Below are 17,281 nucleotides of genomic sequence, written 5' to 3' on the forward strand. Positions count from 1 at the left end.
GAAAAGGTGGGAGTGTGTCATACCTGAAAAGCGCCTTCTGTGGGCCTACTTACTTAGGTGACTATGTTTGTCTTAAGCTTGCTGTAAAATGTTTTCACAGTTGAAGATATGAATGATTTGCTACAGTAAGTCTAAGCAGTATTATGTACTATTTCTGAATCTCTGTTTTTTTATTTTTTTTCATTGCTAATCTGGTAGAAGATTGTGACTTGGTACTGGTTCCCATTAGAGTAGTGCATGTTTAAACATAGTTTTCCCCTTAGCTTTCTTGAAAACAACTTTAAAGTAGACCCAGTGGATTCTACTTGGGAAGTATTTTGTAAAACAAGTAGAACAATGTGTTTCATGAAGTCATGAGCAATGAGCTATGTACAGTATAAACTTAATGTGGAATTACACATTTTGCTTTTTAACTTTTGGTAGCCTGCTTACTTCGTTAATTTGTGGTATGTCATACATTGTGATCAAATAATATCTCCCAGATGGTGTAAGTGCCTGTTTGTCTCGGTGAATGTACCTGTTTGTGCCATTTCAGCTTGTGTGCCTTGGGAACCCCACTGTGTTCCTTAAGGTATCCCTTTACTGAAAGGGAGCCCTGTGTTCCACCATGGGACCCCATATACATTCCAGAGAAACTAAACTTGCCACCTTTTGAACTACCCCACTCCATGAAATATAACTGTCTTTTGGTTGCAATAAGAAAATTTTTCAAACCTTGAACGCCATCATGTGCAAAGAACCACCTATCCTCATCCACAGAATTAAGGGTCATTTTATCTGGTGTCACTTCCTTCTGGCTGGGTGTAGTGATAGAACTGTCATCAAGTAATCCAGTTTTCTTTGTGGTTTATCACACCAAAACAATTCTTTTTGGGGAGGGGGGTTTACACTCTTTGGGTTTGCACAGGCAATCCAAATTTTAGTTGCACAAAAGAAGTAAAGCTTGAAGAATTTTCATTTCATTTGTCAAGGGAAGGGAAGCATGTTAGAAAATCTACCATTTCCAAATGGCTAGCACACTGTTACTGCTTTCATTGCAAAAATGTTCCTGGGGAACATCATGACGTTTTCCTGTTGGGTCACCATAACCAATACTTCCTTCCTAAGGTGAGGTAATTGCTCAATTATTCGTATTAGCAGCTACCGGGTAATCGGCATCACCTTCTCCAAACCCTGTAATGTGGAGATTGGCCGTGGCAAACCCTACCCTAATCTTAGATGCATTCTGTTGGTGGCTTCTAAAACCCGCGCCTCTGCTTAATGTTGTGAATCTTTCCATGAGTTGCTATACAGTGAACTATGTGATGAAAGCAGTGTAACAGTTGTGTTAGGAGCTTACCACAGTTGTAGATGTTGGCGTATGTTCTCTGATAAGTACTTGTCCTGTCTTTCACCTCCCTTTTCTTTTTTCCATGAGGCTTCTGTGTTGCAGTGGTTACCCTAGTCACTCTTCTTCCTGCCCACCCTGATTCTCTGCTTCCCACTTTGGGTTGGCCTAGAACCTGGAGAGGCAGTTTGGAGGTTCTCTCATTGGACTTGCCTGTCTGGGTATTTTTCACCAGTACAGTCTGTGCTTTGGCTTCAGACTATACAAAGCAACATTACCAAGGCAAGAAAGAACCAGAGATTACATGGATTTTCTTATACTGACATCCTGATGCCTAGGTGGAAAAGGTATCCTCCTGACTGGGAGGGCACGTGTGCCAAACTCTGAAAGTCAAGCCATCCATCAGGCCTTCTTTGGGAGACATTCCAAGAGTTACTATAGCAGCAGTAACGTATTCTGACATTTACACTTCATTAGTTCTAACACATTATGCTTCTCTGTTAAGGTATATATGGCATCCATTTGTAATTTTCATATTGGGCAAGAATCAGTCGCTCATTTCCTCAAAAGGTATGTAAGGCATTTGTGGGGTACATTTTTTTTTCTTAAAATTCCTTTAAGATGCCCCCCCCCCAAAAAAAAGGATATTCTGTGCTTATGAAGTTGACTCTCGCTTGAGATGGAAGATTCCATTTCAGATATCTGTCTTGGAAGTCCTCCTTTTGGTGGCTATTTACTTTAAACAATGATGCACTGAAATCTTTTCTTTCAGTCAGGGCTTCCTTATGTTACTATCTGTCGGGGCTTATTTCATTCTTTGTACTCTATTGAAACCTGTTGGTCTGTCTGCTGTAGCAGTGATCGTTCGAACATGTATTATTGTAGTGAGTTCATCTTACACGGCTGTATTTTGTGTAGAATGGTATTTAGTGCCAGACAAGCATATGGCTGCTGGATAACTTCATAGATGACAGGAAGCTGTGTGTAGGTTACTTAAAGTGGTAGTTCTAATTAATTTAGGCTTCTTAGTGCTATACATTGGTGGGGTCTGAAAGGGGTATGTGCTGCAAATTTAGTATTATTTGCCGGGGGGTGGGCACTGAACATGAGTTAAGCTACAGAGCCACGTTTTAGTGGCCGTTAATGTTTCCTGAGTAATTATTGGAAATGTGCCAGGTTGTCTGATGTGGAGTCATGTGTGTATTGTGTTTGGGAGGCTAGTGGTGTGAATCTGTGGAGGGTGTTGGTGAGAATGTTAAAATGAGGGGACCCTGTGTAGAGCCTTGTGGTACACCAGTGGTGACTGGGAGGTATGGAGAGGGTGGAGTGCCATTTTTCTGTCATCTGTCAGAGAAGTGGCTTTTGAACAATGGACTGGTGAGCTGAGATGGGACCTAGTGAGGACATTTGACTTAAAAGTGTGCTGTGACAAACTCTGTTGAAGGCATTGGACAAGTCTATAAATAAGGAGGAAACTGGTTTGTGTCTTTATATGTAGCTTTATTGATAGAATCTATAAAGGTTAGAAGTGTAGTGTTAAAACTGTGGGAGGAAAGCTGTGTCAGCTTTTACAATCGAGAAATGGAAAACAATTTGAAGTTTCTGTGGCATCAAATAGCTAAATAAAGTAAATGATAAGAATAAGAATAGCTGTTGACAAAAAAGTGGAAGTACAAGTGTGAATTGGGCCCCCTCAGTTATTTAGTCAGCTTTGAGCTGTTCAGTGCAAGTTTAGTGTGCGTCAACCTACCTCTCAACTGTGCAGATTTGTGCAGAATGTCCAGATTTTTGCATCGTAATTTTGGTGTATTCCTCATAAAAATTGTGGTGATTGCTCTGAATATTATTTATCTCTGCATTTAATTTTGATTTGAAGCTCTTTATTTAAAGTTTGATCACTTCTATTTTGTATCTTATTCTAGTATTACATTTTGTTTTGTTTTAAGTTTTCTGTTCTGTTGGAGTTTTAAGAGTTACCCCTGCCACTCTCCCAGTCCTTCTGTTTTTAAATTTGGTGGCTTTTGAGCTGCCTGCCCCTGCTATAAATCTCATTTTGGATACTCCTCCCAGTTCCATCTCATCAGCTTATTCTACTGAGTAGAGTGATCGTTTGGGAAGGCCACCCACTTAGGTTCTCAACCTTGAATTATCGTGTTTCATCCCTTCCAACTTAACCCAAAAAGAAATTGCACTTTATTCATCTGTATTTATGTTCCTACTTTATTACTGTATTTTGCTTTTGCTGCTTGTTCTTAAAAGTACTCAGTTGCATTTATTACTGCTTGTTAGTAGCCTGATTAAATTGGAACTGTTATTCTAAGCCTTTTGGTGGGCTTCAGACCAGTTTTTACATTGAGAAGGTTTTGTGGTGTACACTGTTGTAGCAGGAGAGGTAGCTTACATCTTTCCAAGTTGCAAATTGCTGGTTGAAAGCTTAGTGCCTGTTATTCTAAAAGTGTCTTAGTTCTGGTTTAAGCACTTGAGCTTCAGGCCGGTTATTTTACATTAAGAAGGTTTGTGGTCTGCACAGTTGTAGGAGGAAAGGGTAGATTTTGACCTTCTGAGCTGGGATTGCTGGTTGAAGGCTTATTGTGCCTGCTTATTTGAACTGTTTCTTTCTGAAATTGGTGCGCCTTGTTTGCTGTAGCATAGACTACACTGTGATCTAACATCGGGTGGCACGGTGCCTGGGCAATTTTCTGGAGCTAGGCTTGTAAAGGCTCCAGGGCCATTAGCCTAGTACACGCCTATGAACTAGATTCAGACCTGCTAAATCTAGCTCTTTTCGTATAACTTGAGCACTAGTCCGTGCCATTTTTTTGGAGAGGGTTCCCCTGCATCCTAGTGGCAGGAGTGTGCATTTAGAACTTGTCTGATTGATTTGAAGACTGTTGGAACGGGGCTCAGTTTTGAGCTTTTTTATTAGTTAATTGGTTAATTTGTTTAAATCAATTTGCTCGTTTGCTACTGTTATATTTAAGTGTGTATCTGTTTTCCTGTGTTAAATCGACCTAAACAAAGTTTAAATATCTTTAACATTGTCTGGTTACAGGTTTTGCTGTGTCCAGATCCTTTTTTGTAATTTCTGTGTTTTTCCTGCTACGCCATCTTGTGTTGGCCAGGGCCTGCCTGCACTTACTGGGAGTAAGTGGACGGGTCTGGCAAAGGGTGCTGAGCTAAGAGCTCAGGGACAAGGGTTGATTGGTCAATTCCAGTGTTTCTATTTTACTTTCATTGTTGTGGTATTTAAACCCCACATTTGCATGGATTTGTGCTTGTTTGCCTATTGTGCACCACTGCTGTGCTGTTTTAACCCTTTGGGAGGTATCTCAGTTATATTTTCCCCTTACTTGCACTCCTGTGTGAGGCCCTCGCCTGCAGCTACATATTGATTTTTATCCAGCCCTACTCACACCTATAGGTACTCTCCTCAGATAGTACCCACTGTACTATCCCTGACCTCTCTTCCTCAGATTCTGATAACCATGGCCGGATGATTTCCCATGGTTTCTCCTGCTACTCTGGTTGACATGGGCATACTGAGACAGTGTAGCAACTGCCTTATGTACACAGACAACCCTCTACCACTAGTCCACTACCACCTAGGAACACAATATGTGAGAGATGCAATTACATTAAGAACCAAGAATCCTTGCTGTCTCAGTTATGAGCCAGTACATCTGGCACTGAGAAGGTTGTCTGCACAAACACTATGAACACCACACCCCATAACACCACCCACATCTGTACAACACACTACTACATAATGTAGGGGTTCTCGACAAAAACATACCTAAACAAGAGACCTCTGAAGCAAAGGCACAGACGTACATCACAGCCCACAGCACCAGGCATCACACACAGTACACACGTCTGTGTCTCACCGCTTCTAAGGCCTAGTCACAATCCCAGCATACTAGTCCTAGGAGACTCTTATGACAGAGACAGATGTTCCCTTCACCAGGATAGACCAGAAGAAAGTCCCAGTAAGTTGTTTGTCAGGTGCTAGAATCTGCCATGCCATGCACGTACTCAAATCTCTTAACAGGTAATTTAATGACTCTGTCATAGTCCATGTTGGTGTGAATGACTTGAGACGTACCTCTCTGGACTAAATGAAGAGAGACATGATTGAGCTCACTAAATGTGTCCCAGGCAGGTATGTCCCTAGCCTCGAGCAGCATCGTACCATCGCCCAGAATGATGCCTCAATACAAACAGAAAATGATTGACTTTAACAGTTGGCTTAGTTTCTGCTGTCATTCCAAGGGGATCCAGTACCTGACTGCCTGGAAGAACATGATCGACACACCACGATGCTTTGCCAGAGATGGCCTTCATCTGTCTCCCCTGGGCTTCAGGCTTCTGGCAAAGACTCTTGCCTCCCCCATAGTGCCTTTTTTAGGCAAAGTCATGAGCACAAAATTACCAACATGAAAAATGGAGGACAGACACGGTCATCCCTCTACACAAAGGTGGAGCGTTCACTTACCCAAGCAATTGTAGGCCCACCCGCCTAACTAGCCTGATCTGGCAACCTCCAAACACTTGACCCCATACAGTTTAGTTTTGTCAAAAGAAGCTCTTGCCTGTTATACTTGGTCGACTTCTTCGAAACCGTCATCAAAGCCACGGATGAGTTGAAGACCGTGCACACCGCCTACCTTGATTCCTAGCTAAAGCCTTTGACACTGTTCCCCACTCAGGCATGATAGATAAACTCTCCTAGCTAGGCATCAACCCATATGTTATCATATGGGTAGCTAACTGGCTCACTGATGGAACCCACAAGCCACCTCTAGTAGTAGACTCGTAATGAGTGGTGTATCCTACGGATTGGTCTTGGAGCCTCTACTGTTTGGGATGTACTTTTCTGAGATGCAAGCCAAAACCAGTGGTCTGTGGTTGACCAAATTTGCAGATGACTGCAAGCTGGGCGGTGTCTTAAATTCCTCTAGTGATGTGAACATCCTCCAAGAGGGCATTACCCAAACTAATGACTGGTGTCAGAAGCATGTCCTCAAACTGAATGCCAAGAAATGCGTCATTATCCCCTTTGGGGAAAATGGCATCCCCACTAATTATCACATTAATAACAATGTACTAAGCACGCAATCAGTTGTGAGGGACTTGAGCACCCAGTTTGATAGTAACCTCATTTTTGACCAGCACATTGCCTCAGTTGTATGAAGGCTTTCTACATGGCCCACCTCATAAATAAGGGTATTTTATCTAGGAACAAGGAGGTCATAACATCCCTGTACTCCTCCTTTATCAGACCCATTATAGAGTACAATGCCCCCTTCAGCATGTACCTTGCCAAACACATGCAGCAGTTGGAGAGACCACAGAGGTTCCTGACCAGGAAAATCCAGAATCTAACACTTATCCTATACAGTAAGGCTAATAGCCTGTCCCTTTACTCAGTCTCATACAGACTGCTCAGAGGTGACCCAGCTGTGATGGAGTTGCTGCATATCTGTAAGACAAACTTCACTCAAGCAACCTGCACGGAAGGCCTTAACCTTGTCTGTGACATTTAATAGAACTTGTTGGCGAGAGAGATTTGTGTCCCAAAGACTCCCCCATCTGTAGAATAGACTCCCTCTCCATATTAAGCAGAGTGCCTATCTAGCCCTCTAAGAGGAATCTGGACGACTGGATGGAAAACAGAAAATACACCCCTGGGATCCCACCTGTGTCCCTGCTGGACAGCGGAAAGGGAACATAGGCAAAATTCTTGGCTAGGCTTATAAGGGCCTCTGGGCCAATAGCCTAGTGTCATCCCAGGAACCTATGAACTTGTGGTTTTCTGTCTAATCATTGAAGACTGAAATCACTAAACTAACTAATGACAGACATTTGAGTTTCAGACTTTATATCCTAAAGAGAATACAAAATTGTGCAAAACCTATTATCCTAGAAACTTTCTGTGTTTATAGGAGCATTATTTAAATGCTGTCCCTATTTATGGGCCTTTGTTCCCCCCGCCATTCTTTATGGCTTTGTCCAGATTTCTTACACTGAGAGGTTGAGAGGTGTGGTGTGTGACATTTATTTTATATAGTGCATTTAACTATGCAGCTGGAAGATATTTTAATGTAAGGTTTTACTTTATCTCTTCACTTAGTTTACATTACCTGATCATTCTGCTTAGTGTAAAGACTTTTTTAATTTTACATTGCTGCAGTTTTCATTCTTTGCACAAGATTTTAATGCACTTTTCTTTCTTGTGTTTTGCTGCTGTTATTGTGTTTTCTCTCATATTTTTTCTGATTATTTACTTCCTGGGTTTCTGAAGCTTTTTCCCCTTTTCCTGTAAACAAATAAAAATGTCTAATTTTGAGAGCTTTTACTCATAATTCCAAAGTAAATTGCGTTATGATATAGATGACCAATTTAAAATGTTAAACAACAAGGTTAGGTGATGAACAAAATAATTTTTTCAGATTTTTGTTTGAACTCATAATATTATTTGTCTATTTTGTTTCTGAATGCATTACAGTTGTGTACTTGTATTTTGTCAACATTGTCATAATTAAAGTACACACACACGTGTTTTACCCTAATCAAATTGCATCACCATCTGTTATGTAAACATTTCTAAAACACTGGGAAGACAGGTCAGAGCCATGCGTCTTCAGAAAGTATTTTTGGGCAACTGTTAACACCCATTTGTATAACTGCCGGCAGTATGTTAGTCTAATAGCAGGGCATGGTCTGTAATCTCTCTCCTGCAAAGCATGATAGGAGTATCTCCTTGCCTGAGGATAGACAGCTGCTTTAGTACTTTTTCCATGGGTAAAGATAAGGGTTTGACTGCATCAGTGAGCCATGTGATGGTCGAAGTACATCATAATGCTAAATGTTAAAAGTGTAAGGGGTCATTTCTGCACTAGAGGCTTTTGTCTTCCTTCACCAGTATTTTAAGGATGCTGTCATGGATAATATGCAGGGGAAGAAGGCAGCTGACTAGTAGAAAATGTGCGGACCGTAGGACTGTCAGGAGGAATACTATAACATCTAAAGGGGAAAGGTAAGGGTATATCCTTTTTGTCACCCTCTACTACTCTTGTCTGTTTCAGTTCATACTATTAGTAAAAGTGGAAGATGTAATCTTGTCAGCCCTGACACAGTAAAAAAAAATAATCTGATTTCAGACAACTAGCCACAAATTCTTGTTAACATCTGTGGAGAATTTTTGCATGGTAGGCTTTGTCCACTTGCACCCATGGTGGGAGGAACAGCCTATGTATCCCTGATATTGTGACTCCATCAAGATCTCCGTGAAATGAGTACTACATCGTATTGAAACCTCGGACATTTACTAAATGTCAGTTACATTATATTCTGTGGATTGGAGTTATGAAATTTCAGCAGGAAACTGCCAGTACTGGAAAATCCTGGGGCAGGCCCTACTTTACTTAATTCACAGTGCCTCCTAAACTAAAGAACTCGTCATTTTGCACATCTCAGAGAGCCTGCAAAGGATTTCTTTACAGACCAGTGATTTGGGGGTGGGGGTTACAAAGGGATGGCCCTTAGACAGTGCACACTGTGAAGGAAGCTTTTAACAACAAAAAATAAGTTACTTCTTTTAGCAGTAGCTCAGACTAACATCTTGGAAAAGGAGGGAATTGAGCTTTGTCATGGGGACATCTGAAAATCTGTGCATGCCTGCCTGGAAAGAAATATGCACTCAGTTTTTATTCTGTGCATAAAGGTACTACTATAGCAGTAATTCTTGTAGTGTGACATCTACTTTCTATGGTGATTGTGCTCAAAGAACTCTACTTTAAGTCACAAGTACTTTTCAAGGTTTCTCATTAAGTACACTTCCCCTGACTGAATGTTTGTTCCAAAGTTAAAAGTATGTCTCATTTCTCCTGATGCCATTTTAACAGCAAGTTTAGAATTTGCCAGGGGAGTTTTTTTTTTTTTGGCCTAAAGATTTTGACATATCCTTGCCCATTTCACATGTCTACATATCAGAGCAGTGTAAAATGGAGTGCTTACAGAAACATCACCCTATGAGAAGCAGTTATACAGTGAAGCATAATACTGCTAACTTAGATTTAGTGAAAACCTCACTGTCTTTGTTCAGTCCTTTAAGGACTAGTAAATGATTTTCTTGATCTGAAATAGTTTACTTCATTTGATCTTCATCCTGTGGGTTTCAAATCCACATCGGATCCAACATGGCCACATTATCCAGCTGTGGGTCCAAGCTCCAGACTCCTCCCCTTACCCATAATGCCCCGTCTCCCTTCAGATCTCATTTGCCACCATAGTCGTTACAAGTCTGGTTTCTGAGCTCCAGCTAGTGGGTCACGTAAGTGGACAAAACTGTTGTTTTTTTTTTTTTTTTTTTTTTTTTTATCTCTGACTTGTTTCCTTCCTTACATCCTTTACTTTCACACGCTTCTGCATCAGATATTTAAAAAAAAAACTTTCTTCTCTCCTTTTCTATCTGAAGAGCACGCGTGCCTTTTGCACCTGTTTGGTATGACAGAAGCCTCTAAGGCAGGGTTTAGGAAATGCACAGTGTGTGGCTGTAAGCTATCCCCGGCAGATGGCCACACTCTGTGCATGGTTTGCCTCGGTGCAAATCACCTCAAGTCCCCCTTTCCTATTTTCGCTGGTTTCAACCCCTTCAACTACCATCCCTTCTTTTCCAGCAGGGATAGCAGCAACTGCTGCTTCTACTTCCTCTTCCCTGACCTCTGGGACTCCTGCCAAGAGGTCCGGGGATGGGGACAAGGCCAAGAAAGACCATTTCCGCAAGCGGTCCCCTGAGCGCTCTGATGGTCTGCCACCAAAAGTTATGCCTGCGACTAGGCCTGGATCTCCTAGTTTATGCTACCTCAGGTTCTCCCCCAAGCCCGAGGAGACGTGTAGCTGGTCCCCAATAAGGACTTCTCCCCACTGGCTCTCCAGACCAGTTTCGGTGGTGTCCTCCCGTTCCACCTGAATTCTCAGTGAAGCGGAAATGGACAGGATGATGCAGAGATTTATCCACACCCAGCTCCAGATGGTCTTGCCAGCACCCTCTCCCTCTGTAGGGGGCTCCTTGCAACCTTTATTCCGACCAATAACTCCTTCTCTGATCCGACCGGCAGTTTTGGAGTTCTTGGGGTCGAGGGGTCAGCACTGACGGTACCATGTACCTTGATGCCGGCCATTGCCTTGAGCTTGTCGGATTTGATGGGGATGTGGATCCAGGCTCCTGGAGACGCAGGCTCGAGGTCGGATCCGAGCGCTTCGGAGAGGAGCATCCCACTTGGCATCTCGGCTCCTGGAGGTTCGGCTCAAATTCCCCTGTCGGGTCAGAGGGGGACGGTTCCCACCAGTACATCCCAAGAGGTTTGCTCCCGCTCTGCATTCGACGTGGTGGAGTGTTCTCTGTGTCGAGGCCTCTGACCATTTCGTCCTTGGACTCTGCCCAGACCTCCTTGTCTCTGAGTGCGGTTCCGACCATCTTGCCTTCTCGATACAGCCCGTGGTCGCTATGCCCCAGGAAGTTCCGGTGGAACATCAAGAGGTTTGTGAGTCCTCTTCAGAGAGCCCCCCCTGAGGAGGTACCCCACAAACGTAAATGTAAAAGGAGGCACTTGGACTCTCCACCAGAGTCCCTCACAGAAGACATGGACTTGGATGAAGGGGAAGGTTCCCCAAGGTCACCCCTTCATGTCTCCTTTGGTGACATTATGGAGCTCCTTTGCCTGAGGTGGGGGTGGTCAGCCCCCAAACTGACCTCAGACAAGTCCGTGTTCCTGGAGGGATTCTGCTCAGGCCCATCTACCTCTTGGGTGTCCCCTCCTGCTGATCCACTCGTGGATTTGATAACATCTAGGGCATGGAAGGAGACTGACACTGTACAGCCCATCCTTAAACACCCCAACAAAGCATTGAGTCCCCTGTCAGGGCGCATTGGAACAAAGGGTCCCTGGTAGATGCAATGATGGTGGCGGCTGCCAACAAGAAGGAGCTTACTCAGGAGAGCTCCACGGTTCATCCCCCGATCGAGAATAGAGCGATGGATCATTTTGGGAAGAGAATGTATGCTTCAGCGACTACCTCTGTGAGGGCACTGAACTATATGGCACATGTCATTAGATTCCAGAGAAATCTAGTGAAGGAAATTGCAGCATCTACTCCAGAGTCCATGTCGGCGGAGGACAAAAAGACCTTCTGCGTCTGAACCGCCAGTGGTTGCCAACACGTCCATGTGACTGCTGAATCATGCTACAGAGGGAGCCGCAAGGGCAGCTGGAATAGACATTGCTATCAGGCGTCATGCCTGGCTCCAGTTATGTCATTTTTTGTAGCCCTTCAAGGTGTCTTTCACCAAAGCCCCCTATGATGGTTCTTCCCTTTTCTGGAAGTCTGTGAAAGCGACTCTGGTACGGAGCGAGAAAGATGGGAAGACACTGTCTGCCATTGGGATCTGCTTCTCCTCTCCTCAAAGATCCTTTTCCAGGAATCAGCGAGAATGACAGAAGCCCCTAAGGCAGGGTTTAGGAAATGCACAGTGTGTGGCCGTAAGCTATCCCCGGCAGATGGCCACACTCTGTGCATGGTTTGCCTCTGTGCAGATCACCTAGAGTCCCCCTGTCCTATTTGCGCTGATTTCAACCCCAGGGCACTTAGGACAGGCAGGATAAACTGATACTGAAGGGATTTCTCTGATGTGGTTCTGGAAGTCTCTGGTATTTTCCCAGGATGCTCAGGATTCTCTGTCCCCCAGAGGCAGAGGGGGTCAGAACAGATGCCGCCCGAGAGGCAGAGGGGGTCTTAGGAACTTTGGTTCCCGAGAACCCTTTTAGGATAGTCCTGAGGGGTTGCCCGACTGCTCATCTCTTGAGGCAGTCGGGGGTTGTCTGTCGCTGCACCCAAAGGCATGGGAGTCCATTACGAAAGATCGCTGGGTGTTGCAAAGTCCTATCCAGAGAATATTTCGTTCCATTCAAGGAACATCCCCATCCGAACAAACTCCTCCCAGACGTCCCACCTGCACAACGAGGGGAATCAGCGCTAGTCATCCAACTGGTCCTTGCAGACCAGTCCGGATCCAGCATTTTATTCCAGGTTCTTTTTAGTAAAATGGGGGACCTCAGACCTATCTTGGGATATGTCCACATTGAACCTGTCAGTAACCAAGACAAAATTCCGGATGGTCACACTTCGATCTAGCCTGCCCTTTCTGCAGGCCACAGACTGGATGTTCTCGATCGAGCTCCAGGATGTGTACTACCACATCAAAATGGACAAGCGCTCCCGGAGGTTTCTTCGCTTCTGGCTGGGAAACGATCACTACCAGTTCAGAGCCCTTCCCTTTGGTCTCACTACAGCCCCCAGGGTATTTACCAAAGTGATGGCAGTTGTAGCGGCTCATCTGAGGCTCCAGGGTATTCAGGTCTTTCCATACCTGGACGATGCCCCCTCAGAGCATCTAATGTGTCAGGCCAGGGATTACTTCATCCAGTTAATGAACAATCTGGGTATTACCATCAGTGTGAACAAATCTTCTCTAGAGCCAGTCTAGATTCTGGACATTATTGTGGCAAGTTTGGACACTCTTCAGATGAGGGTTTTTCTTACCCCAGACTGGATACACAGTTGAAGATTGCATGTCTTACAAATACTTCATGCTCAAGTCCCCACAGCCGCAGCGGTTCTCAGGGCATTAGGTTCCATGGTGGCCACAAATCACTCTCCTGCCCTTGGCTTGCCTTCATATGAGAGTTCTTCAGTGGACACTTGTGGACCCTGTTAGACCTTCCTCTCACCTTTCCGGTGAGAATCTCAAGGGCATTCAGGGGCTCCCATCAGTGTGGATTCAGTCTCCGGATATCCTCAAGGGATGTTCCTTTCACCCTGTTTTCCACAAAACCACGGTGACCACAGGCTCCTCCCAACGAGGGGGGGGGGCACTGCTCAGGAAGGACGGTCCAAGGCATGTGGTCCCCCTCCGAGACAGAGTTGCATACCAACGTTCTAGAGACGGGGGCGGTTCTTCTGACATTGCAGGCACATCATGCCCATCTTCATCTAGGGACGATTGCTGTTCAGACAAGACAGTATGTCAGTAGTCTGGTACATCAACAAACAAAGGGGGACCAGATCTTATCCCATCTGTCAAGAAGCCATGAGAGTGTGAGAATGGGTGATCTCCACCAGCTGCTTTCTAGTAGCAACACACATTCTGGGGCTGTCCAGCATTCTAGTGGACAGGCTCAGTAGATAGATCCTGATGACTTACGAGTGGTCTCTGAATCCTTCAGTAGCAGAACAGATCTTTCTAAAGTGGGGTCAGCCTTGCTGCAATCTCTTTGCATCTCCTTCCAACCTGAAATGCAGTGAGTTTTTTGCTCTGAACCCCCCAGAGGGGGAAGCCCCCAGAGACGCACTGGTTCATGCTTGGCCTCCCAGTCTCCCCTGTGCTTACTCCACTTCTGCTTATGTCCAAGGTTCTTCAGAAAGCTTGAAGGCTGGGGAGCATGGTTATCCTCATATCCCCATTCTGGCATCACCAGGTTTGGTTCCCCTCACTGTGGTCTCACCTGGTTGTTCCTCTATGGTCGTCGGATCCAGTTCTGGATCTTTTTTCTCATCCCTCAGAGATCCCTCATCCAGATCTGAACAGTCTGACGCTCACAGCTTGGCTGTTCCATTTCCCATGATTATCAGGATTCCTGGATTGTTATCCCTGTAAATTTTGGTGTTGGCTCACAGATCCTCCACTAGAAAGGTGTATCATAGTAAATGGAGACGTTTTTCCATATGGGCCACTCAGCGGGCTTTGGATCGTTTCACGACTCTTCTTTCAGCGGTCTTAGTTTTTTTAGCCAGCATCTTGCATCAGGGTGCTAGTTCTTCCACAGTTAAGGTGCAACTGGCAGCTATCTCTAATTTCCACGTGGGGGTGAATGTCTTCCCTGGCTTCTTCCAAACTTTGTAAGACTTTCCTTAAGGGGAATCTTTGTACTTAGACCTTCAGTTAAGGACCCTACGCCTCCGTGGGATCTTACTTTGTTGTTACAGGCATTGGCTTCTGCACCCTTCGAACCTGCAGCATTGGTTGATCTACAGTTTTTAACATGGAAAACTGATTTCTTGGTGGCCATTACCTCGGCCAGAAGTGTGTCAGAGCTTCAAGCTCTTTCTATTAAGGTGCCTTACATGATCTTTCACAACGATAGTGTCGTGTACTAATCCATCCTTTCTTTCTAAGGTGGCCTCGGAAGCCAATATTAACCAGACGATAAATTTACCACTTTTCTTCCCCAACTTCCAGAACAAAGGGGAATACAAGTTGCTGCTGCTTGATGTTCATAAACAACTGAGATTTTATTTACATAGGATGAAACCCTTTCGCAAATCTGACCAGCTATTCGTGTCTTATGCTAAATCTTTTTTAGGCAGGCCAGTTTCCAAGGTAACAATCGCTCGCTGTATTTCCTTGTGCGTTGCTCGAGCCTACGAGGTGAAAGGTAGGTCCCTGCTAGGACAAGTGAAGACGCATTCCACCCGATCTATGGCTATGTCAGCTGCCTTCTGGTTTAGGGTGTTTCTGGATGATATCTGCTCGGCAGCTACGTGGTCCTCATCTCATACCATCAATTCTCATTACAAGTTGGATATTGTCTCGGAACAGCGCATCCTTTGGCTCTGCTGTGCTCTGGAATATCCTTCCATAAAGGCCACCCAGAAAATGATGGTAGCTGGGGACTCTGCCTCGCAGGTTGAAGATGAAATGGAGTAAACTATTTCAGATAAAGAAGTTATGTACTCACAATAACGTTCCATCTGAGGAGTTGTACTGAATTTGTCTTCAACCTTCCCCCTGACCTTATGGATGCAGTCTGTGTTTAGCTTTGTATAAAGTGCATGGCCCTTGTCTCTAACCAGGACTGGGAGTGTCATGGAGATTCCTATTATGATAATGCGATATTGGGTCAGGTATATGATGCCTTTTAGGCAGCAAACTCTATCTGAAGGGAGACTGGGAGCATTATGGGTAAGGGGAGGAGTCTGGAGCTCAGATCCATAGTTGGAAAATGCGGCTGTGTCAGATCCGATGTGAATCCGAAACCCACAGGTTGAAGACAAAGTACAACTACTCAGATGGAACGTTATGGTGAGTACATGACTTCTTTTTTCCTTCCATTTATGGAGAATTTAAATTGGTAGTTGTGCTCAGGTTGATAAATGTATGTAGTTTTGCAGTTATGTTTCTGAAGGAATGTTCTCTTTAAACAAGATGTTTGTTTTTTTTATTTTTGTGAGCTTGTGTTTGGTAGTATTTGTCCCATGTTCCTTAATGCAGCTGTTTCCTGTTGAGTTTGTGTTCATTTTAATTCTTTTTTCATGAATCCAAACATTTATACTTATTTTTCTGTTTTAAAGGGTGGCTTTTCATCTACTGGCAGAGGAGGTTGAATGATGCAGCATGAGGACGTATGGCTTAGCCCAGAGTTAGGAGGAACATGAGAGAGCAGCAGGAGGCTGGTAACCCATGGGTGCGTATTCAGACCTGGGTGATTTTAGTGAGCCCCAGATGATGTGCTAGCCTGAGACCGACTTGACTTGTAGTGCTGAATAGATGCTTGAAAAAGGATGTAACTGAATGATGGCTGTAGCCACTACCATAGCTGAAGTATTCTTGCTTGGGTCGCAGTGTGGACTGCATCAGTGACAGGAGTAACAACTTTAGCAGCTACTGCTATTTTTACTAGTTTTAATAAACTTGTAATGAAAAGAAAATTACTCCTTTATACAAAATTTTCTTGATGCCACAATCAAATGGCCTCACCTTTGCATTTCTTACATCCTCTGTAGCAAATGTCAATAAACATCATTTCTGGTATCAGTCACACATTGTACTCCATTTTGTTCAATTTTAGTTTTGCTATTAGCACTACTACAACATTACCTAGGAGCTTTTTGGCTTGTAGGCCTTTTAAGTAAAAGCATGTAGATTAAAATATGCTGAACACCTTTATCACACCATCAATATGAACAGCATTTGAGTAGCTTAACCTGTAACATTTCAGGTGTTATTACTTGCCATCAGTTACTTTTGTAAACCAGTAAAGCCTTTTGTAGTTTATTCAACAGAACTGACAAAGTAGTACAATTTCAGTCTCTTACAAGCAGCATTATAAGAGTCTGTCTTTAACCGGGTTTACACAGCAGCTGACCTTTATTTTCAAAGTATTTGACTTTTTACAGCTTTCAAGTTTCATCATGTTCTCTCTTGACTGGTGTACAAAAAAAAAGCGCATCACTACATATGGCTTCATCACCTTTTCATGGCAGCTGGTGCATTCTTAAACACTTGATGAAAATACTAATGTAAGCTGATTTTGTGTTACAGAGATGAAAATTGGGAATATGACTCCATCACATGAGTCAACCAGATTTTGTTCACCCCAAGGCCAGGATCGAAGTTGTTTGCAGTGCAGCCATCAGAAGTAATGAGTGCAGCAATCAGAAGTAATGAGTGCAGCTATCAGAAGTAATGAATGCAGCTATGTCGCAAAAGTATCAGCCCAGTCAGAAAGCAGCTTGACTGTATTTCAGCTAACTTCAGAATACGTGCATTCGAAGCTGCTAACATACGAGTCTTAAAAATGGATGTCTTAACCCCTTGTTAGACCAATAATGAAGTTAATGCTTTTCAGTAATCCTGCTTTGTACTACTCTTTTTTTTTTTTTTTTTTTTCCACAAATGAAACTTTTGAGGATTTTCAACACTGTTAATTGTTTACTGACTTAATGGACAAGAAACCAGTTTAGAACTATCTCTTAAAAAGAAATAATTTTCTGTTGAGCAGAAATACCACACGGCAGCCCAATGTATTGCAGATATCTCCTTTTGTCATGCAGGATTGTGAAAGTGGCATATACTTGCATGATGCTCAATCGGTTTTATAGTATTGGGTTTACTGG

General features: G+C 43.7%; 1 protein-coding gene across 1 annotated transcript in view; it reads left to right on the plus strand.

Annotated features, from left to right (window-relative positions):
* Nucleotides 1-16,203, plus strand: part of PWWP2B (PWWP domain containing 2B) — a 136,975-nt gene extending 120,772 nt beyond the window's left edge. The window contains exon 3 of the mRNA XM_044056817.1: nt 15,737-16,203. The gene's annotated coding sequence lies outside the window, so the exon portion shown is untranslated. The remainder of the gene's footprint in view (nt 1-15,736) is intronic.
* The last annotated feature ends 1,078 nt before the right edge of the window (nt 16,204-17,281 follow it).

This window comes from Protopterus annectens, chromosome 14.part0, assembly GCF_019279795.1.
Source record: "Protopterus annectens isolate FY-2018-M chromosome 14.part0, PAN1.0, whole genome shotgun sequence".
NCBI lineage: Eukaryota > Metazoa > Chordata > Ceratodontiformes > Protopteridae > Protopterus > Protopterus annectens.